Source organism: Lissotriton vulgaris, unplaced genomic scaffold (assembly GCF_964263255.1).
Source record: "Lissotriton vulgaris unplaced genomic scaffold, aLisVul1.2 SCAFFOLD_2323, whole genome shotgun sequence".
NCBI classification, from domain to species: domain Eukaryota; kingdom Metazoa; phylum Chordata; class Amphibia; order Caudata; family Salamandridae; genus Lissotriton; species Lissotriton vulgaris.
Genome location: NW_028246063.1, coordinates 284,754 through 294,318, shown reverse-complemented (window position 1 = coordinate 294,318; position 9,565 = coordinate 284,754).

Below are 9,565 nucleotides of genomic sequence, written 5' to 3'. Positions count from 1 at the left end.
ATGGTACATGTATGTATGTTTAAAAGTTTACATGTGTAACACTGCCACCACATTGTCTAGAGAACATGTAGCCCTGGGAGATATCACCTTGGGCGCTCACCTGATGGTCGTCTTGTTCAGCATATGGGATGATATTATAACCTGTACTGAGAAACTGATTCTTTTCTATTTATCAATTATTGACTACAACTTTCTATGTAACTGTATCCCCCTGAACTCTGTATGTTTTACAAAACTTGAAAATAAAGTTTAAAAAACAAAAAAAAAAAGGAAAGGTGCAGAAAGAGGCAAGAGAGGTACAGAAACAGGCAGTAAAGGTATAGTAAGAGAGAACAGGGGTACAGAAACACACAAGAGAGGTGAAGATAGAAAAAAGGGGCACATAAATAGGCAAAAGGGGTGCAGAAAGAAGCAAGTGAGATAAAGAAAGAGGCAACAGAGGTACAGAAAGACACAAGAGAGGTGTAGAAACAAGTAACAGAAGTGCAGAAATAGGCAAGAGAATTGCTAAAAGAAGCAACAGAGGTGCCTAAAGAAGCAAGAGCAGTGCAAAAAGAACCAACACAGGTGCAAAAAGAGGCAAGAGGGGTACAGAAAGAGGTGGGAGGAATTCAGAAAGAAGGACCAGAAGCGTAGAAAGAAGCAACAAGCATGAAGGGTGCAGATGGAGCAAGAGAAATACAAAAAGAAGCAACAGAGGTACAGAAAGAGGCAAGAGAGGTGCAGAAACAGACAGGATAGGTGCAGAAAGAGGGAACAGTGGTACATAAAGATGCAAGAGAGGTGCATAAAGAGACATAAAGGGGTGCAAAAAGAGGCAAGAGGGGTGCAGAAAGAAGCAAGTGAGGTGCAGAAAGAGGCAACAGAGGTGCAGAAAGACGCAAGAGAGATGCAGAAAGAAGCAAGAGAAGTGCAAAAAGAGGCAAGAGAATTGCTGAGAGAAGCAACAGAGAAGTGGAAAGAAGCAAGATATGTGCAGAAAGAGGCAATTGAAGTACAGAAAGAGGCAAGTAAAGTACAGAAAGAGGCAGGAGAGGTACAGATAATAGCAGGAAAACAGCAGAAAGAGGCAACAGGAATAGAAAAAAAGGGAAGAAGGGTGCCAATAGAAGCCAGAGAGATGCAGAGAGAAGCAAGAGAAGTGCAGAAAAAAAAGCAAGAGAGGTGTAGAAATTGAAGACACGTGCAGAAAGAGACAACAGGGGTGCAGAAAGAAGCAAGAGAGGTGCAGAAATAGGTAATAGAAGTGCAGAAAGAGGCAATTGAGGTACAGAAGGAGGCAAGAGAACTTCAGAAAGAGTTGGGAGAGTTGCAGAAACAGGCAAAAGGGATGCAGAAAGAGGGAAGCGGAATGCAGAAAAAGGTGCATAAAGAAGCAAGAGCATTGTAGAAAGAACCAACAGAGGTGCAAAAAGAGGCAAGAGAGGTCCATAAAGAAGTAGAAGAGGTGTAGAAAGAGGCAAGACAAGTACAGAAAGAGGTAGGAGGGGTGCAGAAAGAAGGAAGAGAATGCAGAAAGAAGCAACAGAGGTGCTGAAAGAGGTGTGAATGGTACAGAAAGTGCAAGAGAAGTATAGACAAGAAAGAAGCAACAGAGTTACAGAAAAAAGTAAGCGAGGTGCAGAAACAGGTAGGAAAGGTACAAAAGGGAACACGGGTGCAAAAAGAGGCTAGTGAGGTACAGAGGGAGGCAAGAGAACTGCAGAAAGAGGCAAGAGAGTTGCAGAAATAGGCAAAAGAGGTGCTGAAAGAGGGAACAGGTGAGTGGAAAGGGACAAGAGAGGTGGAGAAAGAGGGAAGAGGGGCACATAAAGAAGACAGTGAGGTTCAGGAAGAGGCATGAGAGGTGCAGAAAGAGGCAATAGAAGTGCAGAATGAGGCAAGTGAGGTACAGAAGGAGGCAAGAGAACGACAGAAAGAGGCAATAGAGTTGCAGAAACAGGCAAAAGGGAGGCATAAACAACCAACAGAGGTGCAAAACGAGGCAAGAGGGGTGTAAAAAGGGGCAAGAGAAATGCAGAAAGAGGCAAGTGAAGTGTTATGTTATGTTAAATAAATTTGTAACTCGCTCAGCTACTCAAAAGAGTGTCCCGGCGCGTGCAATGGCAAAGGCAGAAGGTCCCCAGGATACGACTAGAAGAGGAATGTTTTGAGCTTTTTCTTAAACATGTCATGATCCTGAATACTCCGGAGCGCCAAAGGTAAGGCATTCCAAGCCAGACTAGTGTTCCTAGAGAGTGAGCAGACACCTAGCCTGTGGCGATTAAATCTGGGGGTCTGCAACAAAAGTTGCAAAGAGGAGAGCAACTGTCTAGCAGGAGTGTAAAAGACAAATCTTTTCTGAAGATAACTTGGGCCTGTATCGTAAAGGGCCCTATGAGCAATGGAAAGCATCTTGAATTGAATGCGAGACGCAACAGGGAGCCAGTGCAGAGATCGTAGATGCGCGTGCACACTACAACGCTTGGACAGGCCCAACACAAGTCTGGCAGCCGAATTGTGAACAACTTGCAGTTTGCCAAAAAAGATATCCAGGAATGCCCGCATACAGGGCATTCGCGTAGTTCAAGCAAGATAGAATCAGTGCGCGGACCACAGTTTCCTTAGCTGGTCTTGGAAGAAAGGGGAGACATTTTTTCAAGGCTTTCAAGGTACCAAAGCACGTCCCAGCAAGTTTCTTAACTTGTGTAGCGAAATTCAGATCCTCAGAAAACCAAATGGCGAGATTTTTTGCCGTAGTATTCCCTGCACTAGGCATAGGGAAACCAGGGGGCCATAGCTTTGCTCTGAAGCCGACTGGGAAGGACCCATACAAGAGAACCTCAGACTTCCCTTCATTGCACTTCAACTGTGCTTGAGCCAGCCACTGGAAAACAGAGGAGAGACAGTGATGAGCAGACTGGACCGAATCATCATCCCTACCCCAAGAAAACAGCAGCTGCGTGTCGTCAGCATAGGCAATCACCTTAGCCCCCATGACTCCGCCAGATAAACCAGCGGAGTAAGATGGATGTTGAATAACAGGGGGCTAAGCGATGACCCCTGCGGAACGCCAGTAGACAGCTGCTGAGGCTCCGACATACACGGTGGGAGCCAGATCTGTTACCTTCAGGCATCAAGGAAGGACCTAATCCACTCCCAGACTGTACCAACGATGCCGATTTCCATGAGGCGATTAAGAAGCAGCGAATGAGGCACTGTGTCAAACGCCACCGAAAGGTCAAGCATCTCCATTGCTGCCCTCCCGCCGACATCCAGACACTCCTGAATTGCCTCTGCCACTTCTACTAAGGCTGATTCCGTACTGTAGCTCGCCGGAAACCAGATTGAACTGGATGCAGCAGGCCAAATGACTCCACAAAGTTGGTGAGCTGGTTATTGACCACTTTCTCACATACCTTAGCTAAACTAGGCAGGAGCGAGATAGGCCTGTAGTTCCCATGTATAGAGGGATCTAATGATGGCTTCTTAAGGAGAGGGAGAATCAATGCTTGCTTCCATGCCGTTGGAACTATGGCATCGCTGAGGGACCTATTAATGATTTGATTGACTTCAGGATTAATAGTGTCTGCAACAGCGGCAAGAAGTCTGGCAGCACAAGGGTCACTTTGAGAACCTGATTTCAATGCTTTAAGGATTTTGAACATAGTAGATGGATCAACCAGCGCAAAAGTGGACAGTGTGTTAGAAAAAGTCTGTCGTCGAATGGACCGAAGGAAAGGTTGAAAGCCCCCCTCCAGGACGGAAAAGGAAGCTTGAATGCTAGAAATTTTGTCCACAAAGAACTGGGAGAGCATAGCACATCAAGTTGTAAAACCGGGCATTGCTTGAACCAGTGCACTGGGGGCCATGAAAATTTGAACAATAGCAAAAATCTCCCTTGAGTTATTATTGGCCAGATCAATCCGTATGGCATAGTAGAGGCTTTTTGCGGCGATAATAGAAGTATAGTAACTTCTTTGTTTGGCCCTAAGTGCCAGTTTAGCCACCGGACTATAACCCCTAGAGCACCAGGCCTGCTCCAAGACTTTGCATTCATGTTTAAGATCCCTCAGCTCCTGGAAAAAACATGGTCTGGAGGGCTAGTCTCTTGCCAACTTGGGTCGGCAGGGCGCAGCCAGAGCGGATACTAAATTTTCTAGCCAGGTTTTGAACTCATTAACATAGCCCTCCAGATCATCTTGGAGGAAGGGTCTGGAGGCAACCAAAAAGTAGGAAAACTGTTGTGGATTGATTTTTCTATAGGCCGGAGGCTGATGACAGGCCGCAGCCTGAGCTGGCCTGGTAACCTCCCAAGAAAAAAAAATTGGGAAGTGGTCTGACCACGACACAGGCATAGGTTTATTCATCTGAATCGCGACATTTGAACAGATGGGGTCAAGAATGTGGCCTGCTTCATGAGTCTGGAATATAACCTGTTGCCTTAATTGCACCAATTGAAGCGCATCGAGAAAGGCAGCCAAATCCAAGGCCTCCTGAAGGTCCAGATGCTAATTAACATCCCCGAGAATCATAAAGTGGGAGAAGCGCAAGGCTCATTTAGTCATGGTGTCACCACATGCTTTGAGAAAGCCCTTTGGCTTGCCCGTGGGCCAATAAATAAGTGACCCACCCAGTGTAATATGGGCAGAGAGCTCCACTCTAAAATTAAGGACTTCACAATCATCCCAAAGGCTAGTGGTTTCACTGTGAAGAGCCCAGTTATCTCTATGCATAATGGCAAGTTCACCTCCTTTGCCAACAGGGCGATCAGCCCGGTGTTTTTTGTAGCCGGCCGGGATAGCTAATGTAACAATTTTAGGTTGGATATAGCATCCAGCCACGTTTCAGTGATAAAGAGAGAGTCCAGAGAAAGGGCAGAGACCAAATCAAAAATGTCTACAAGAGGCTTCTTCATAGATCTGGCATTGATCAAAGCAGCCTTAATGGGCGGAGACCTAAGTGATTTGTTATTATGCGCAGTCCTCCGAGGTGAGACACAAGTGGGCCTACACCAGCAGAAGTGCAGAAACAAGATAATGAGTCGCAAGAAGAGGAAGAAAGGTGCAGAAAGATGGAAGAGAAATGCAGAAAGAGACAAGACAGGCACAGAAAGAAGAGAGGTTTGTGCACCATTAGTACCAATTTAACACCGATATTTAGCAATAAGTAACACATGACCTTTCCAGCTTTGCAAAGAGGCTCCCACCACGCTGTAACATGTGAAGCTGTATTTTTGGGAACATTTGTGTCGTTTGAGTTAGAAACAAGGCTTTTTTGTTCAAATCTGCAAATTATGGAGCAGATGATGGAATATTTGGCAAATGTGGAAAATGTTTAATTATGCAACAATTGGTGCAGCCGAACAGTTACATATTTCCAGTGCCCAGGTAATACATCCAACTAGGTCCAGAAGTGATCCGGATGTTTTTTTTGTGTGTTATAGAGTTTATACTTTAGCTTCTATGGAAACAAGGTATTCTTTCGTGCCTTTATATTGTTTGCTATGATCCCACCTCTATGTGTGCAGGGCAAAGACTCTTAGGTAACTGGACTAGGGGCTAAAACTCTCCTCTGGCAGACTTTGGCCCGGAGCAGGCTCCAGCTTACTGTGGTGCTAGAAGGAGGCGCTTGAAGGAGGAGAGAGGGTTTGATGGAGAACGTGAGCCTGGTGTCAGTGGCACATGGACAGTGCTTCAGCGCATAAAAGAAAGGATGCGACTTTAATGAGCTCCGCGATACCCACGAGTTAGCACTAGTGCTGCTGCTGGTGAGAATAAGCAGTGCGTTTATTTAAAACGTATTCTATGGCTGTAGCACACACATGCAAAAATCCTCACCCGATTCAATTTCACAATTGCTTCTGTGTTTTCCCTTTTTTACCTCGCCCAGAAGAGCTGTGTCACTATTATTCCAACACGTTTCCCTGGGGTATTTTTTTGCACCCTGATTTCCAAATGAGGAGCCTTCTTATTGAGTTCCCAGGTGACTGTCCTCCACTGCTGGCTGAAGCAGTTATACCTGTTTGAAAACGGGTACAGAACAACGCTTCACTTCCACCTGTATTTTAAAGCAGGAGTGTGGCGCCTGTATACATACATGGCAACACTTACAGTGAAAGCGGCAGGTTTTTTAGGACATATTTTTTTTTTGCGTTCCCCCTCCTAAAACGTCATCTACCATCGACTGCTGCTTGTTACTAGTAGCAAAGGACGGCGGCTGCTTTGCACCATACCTGGTATTCCCCACCGAGTCTTGGCTCTGCTAGGCTTCCTCATCTGTTAACGAGTGCCGCAGAGCTTGTTTTTGCTCTCCAACCACCCTTTTTTTACTACTAGTAAATGACGGCGGCCGCCCAGGTGATTTCCGTTTCACCCATGAATAAGTGTTGAGGAACACGAAACGCGTCAGGCACCTGAACTTTGGGAATTGTTGTGCCTTTGAAGTTGCAGCTTTTACTGAATAAATGCGGATACCTACCTCCCTGTGTGAGGCTTCATCTGAGATGACACCCCTGTGTTTGAATATTAACGGCCAGTCCTGCCGTGGAGGAAGCCCCGCTGCATTCAGCGGTCCATTGCTGACGCCAAACAACAACAGCATCAATGTGGCAGGAGGTGCATGGTGAGAGTTATATGGTGCAACCTTGAATGTGCAGAACATTTCGCCGACCCACTTGGGATAATCACCGTTATTATGTCGGCGCCCCAGCACTACAGAGACCATCATGCCGTGTGCCTGTTGACGCCCACTGGGGCGGGTCTATTGAACTATATCAGGTGCTGGGACTGTATGGCGCCTGCTGGAAAGTTTGCCCATGAATAAGTGTTGAGGAAAACGAAACGTGTCAGGCACTTTAACTTTGGGAATTGTTGTGCCTTTGAAGTTGCAGCTTTCACTGAATAAATGCGGATACCTACCTTCCTGTGTGAGGCTTGATCTGAGGGGACTCCCCTGTGTTTGAAAAAATATATATATATATATATATATATATTTATTATATATATATTCCTTGGATTCCCTCGCCTCCTCCGTCCTCCGGCGAAAGTTACGGCACCACAGCCGGGCAAGTTCCAAATTTCATTTATTTAGACACCATTGTGCAATTGTGCAAAAATTAGGATGGCCTATGCGTTTCGGCTACCATTAGCCTTCTACTGGACCATAGAGTCCCAAACATCTAGACAGTATTTAAAGTGCTATGTGCTGTTGCCCTTGTTTGTGTTTACTGTTGTTAAACAAACTAGACTGTTAGCCGCAACAGAGTAACATGGTGCAAGTCTGTCGCCATTTTTTGGCTCACTCACTGTGAAGTACACCCAAAAATAATTTGTTAATGCAGTACATAAACATAAAGTAAGCAAATCGCCATTTTTATATTCTTGTTCAATGCATTTGACTATCAAAATAAAGTGCTAGTGCAAAAATAACAACAAACTCTATCTCAACATTATTTTTCATTGCTCCATTTTTTCTCTTTTTTTTGTCAATAATGCAACTTTGTCAAACGCAATTGCTGTAAAGTACATTCATTTGGGTTTTTTTAAAAAGAAGGGGGTTCACTATAAAATTTATTTCTATTTTATGGGGCAATTTTACGGTAGAGTTTGTTCTACTAATCATGATGTTACCAGCCAAATGCAAGTTGTTACGAGCTGTCGTGATAATTTATACTAAATGATGACTCTATTATTGTTATTTCAACAATTACCATGAATCTAACATTCTTGCAAAATGCTCCCCATGATTATACAAAAATTTGCAACTTTCATTTTGATCTTATTCGGTTCCTGCATTTCATCATATTGTATTGCATTTTATCGAGTCAGCCTGATGAATCAGTTCATCCAATTCTCTGTAAAGTACAAACTCAAACCAATATTCTCAGGAAATTCTAATCTAGTGATTGTTATATATACAATGATCATTATACAAATTCATTTACAATTATTGGGGGTATGCATTGATGACTATTTACATATGGATAAAGTTTATCAAGTTTTTTTCACTCGTTTTTCCCTCTCCTTCTCCCAGACGGCACCTTACTTCTGTGGATATTTCTCCTTGATTAAGCCTATAGCCTTTTTCAGTAATTCACAATGTACAGTGTCCAGGTAAGGAGAAAAGATTATTTATATGTAAACCTATCCAGCAGATAGGAAATTATGTCTATTCAGTTCTAAATCAGATCGGATACAGTTACTCTTAGCTTTCTGTTATTTACAAATGTACAAATAGTTCTACATCCAAGTTGTGACCATGTGGAAATTCCGTACCCATCGCCAATATCAATATGGATTCCATTTTGTGCAACTTGAGGGTTCGGTCGCCACCTCGTTCTGCAGGTTTCACAAGTTTGATTCTCAAGTACTTCAGTTGACTACAATCACTTTCATGGTATTCGTGAAAGTGTTTTGCCATCGGATAGCTAGGATCTTTAATTTTTATAGCACACAGATGTTGCAGAATCCATAGCTTTAGTTTGTTGATTGTGCTACCCACATAGCATTTTTTACATGGACACATTAATCTGTATACCACATACTTAGACTCACAAGTAATGTGGTTGAGGATTTTTTCCGATTTACCATTCTGAAGCTTATAGTTTGTTATATTGGAGCCATGTTTGCATGCTCGACATTTTGCACACTTCCAGAATCCTGGTGTATTTTGCCATGAATTCGTTTTTAGTTCTCTTTTCTCAAGGTGACTTTGTGTTAAGACGTCTCGTAGTGAGGCTGTTTTTCGGTAAGTTATGCTGGGATGGGATGTCCCGTTCTCTCTTAGTGTGTCATCAAGTTGTAAAATTTCCCAATTCCAACCATTCACTTTTTTGAGCTCTCCACTTTGGTTGTTAAAATCCATGATTAGTCGTGTTGTGCCAGCCTTTGCATCCTCTTTTACATTTGGTTTCATTTTCAAAGGCACCAAAAGATCTGTTAGTTTTTTCAGTTTGACCCTGGATTCAGCATTTGTAATTAATTCCAACGGATACCCTCTCTCAATGAAATGACAACTCATCTCTTCAATTTGATGTTCTAGATCAGCAGTCTCAGAGCAGTTTCTTTTTGCCCTTAACATCTTGCCGTAGGGTATGCTCCACTTCAAGTCCGACGGATGCCCACTATTGGCATGCAGTATGCTATTGCATGATGTTGGTTTTCGATACATTTTGGTGCATAGCCTGTTGTTTTTGACGAAAACTTCCACATCGAGGAAGATGATGCTGGTATCACTTATTGCAGATGTAAAAGTTAAGTTATAATCATTCTCATCGAGAGAGTCAATAAAAGCCTGTAAGTCTACACGATCTCCATCCCATATGATGAAAAGGTCGTCAATGAAACGACACCAGTTTTTATTTTGGAGTGTTTTTTTCTTTCTTTTTCCAGAGTCTCTGTTTCCCATACGGTCATGAGTAGGTTGACATAGGTTGGGGCAAAAGATGTCCTCATTGCCGTGCCTTGTTTCTGCAAATAAAGGTCGCCAAGGAAGAGGAAAATATTATGTTGCAAACAATAAGTTAACATGTCTAGTAGCATGGCAGTGTGTTCTAGATGACTAGTCGATCTCAATTGTAGGAATT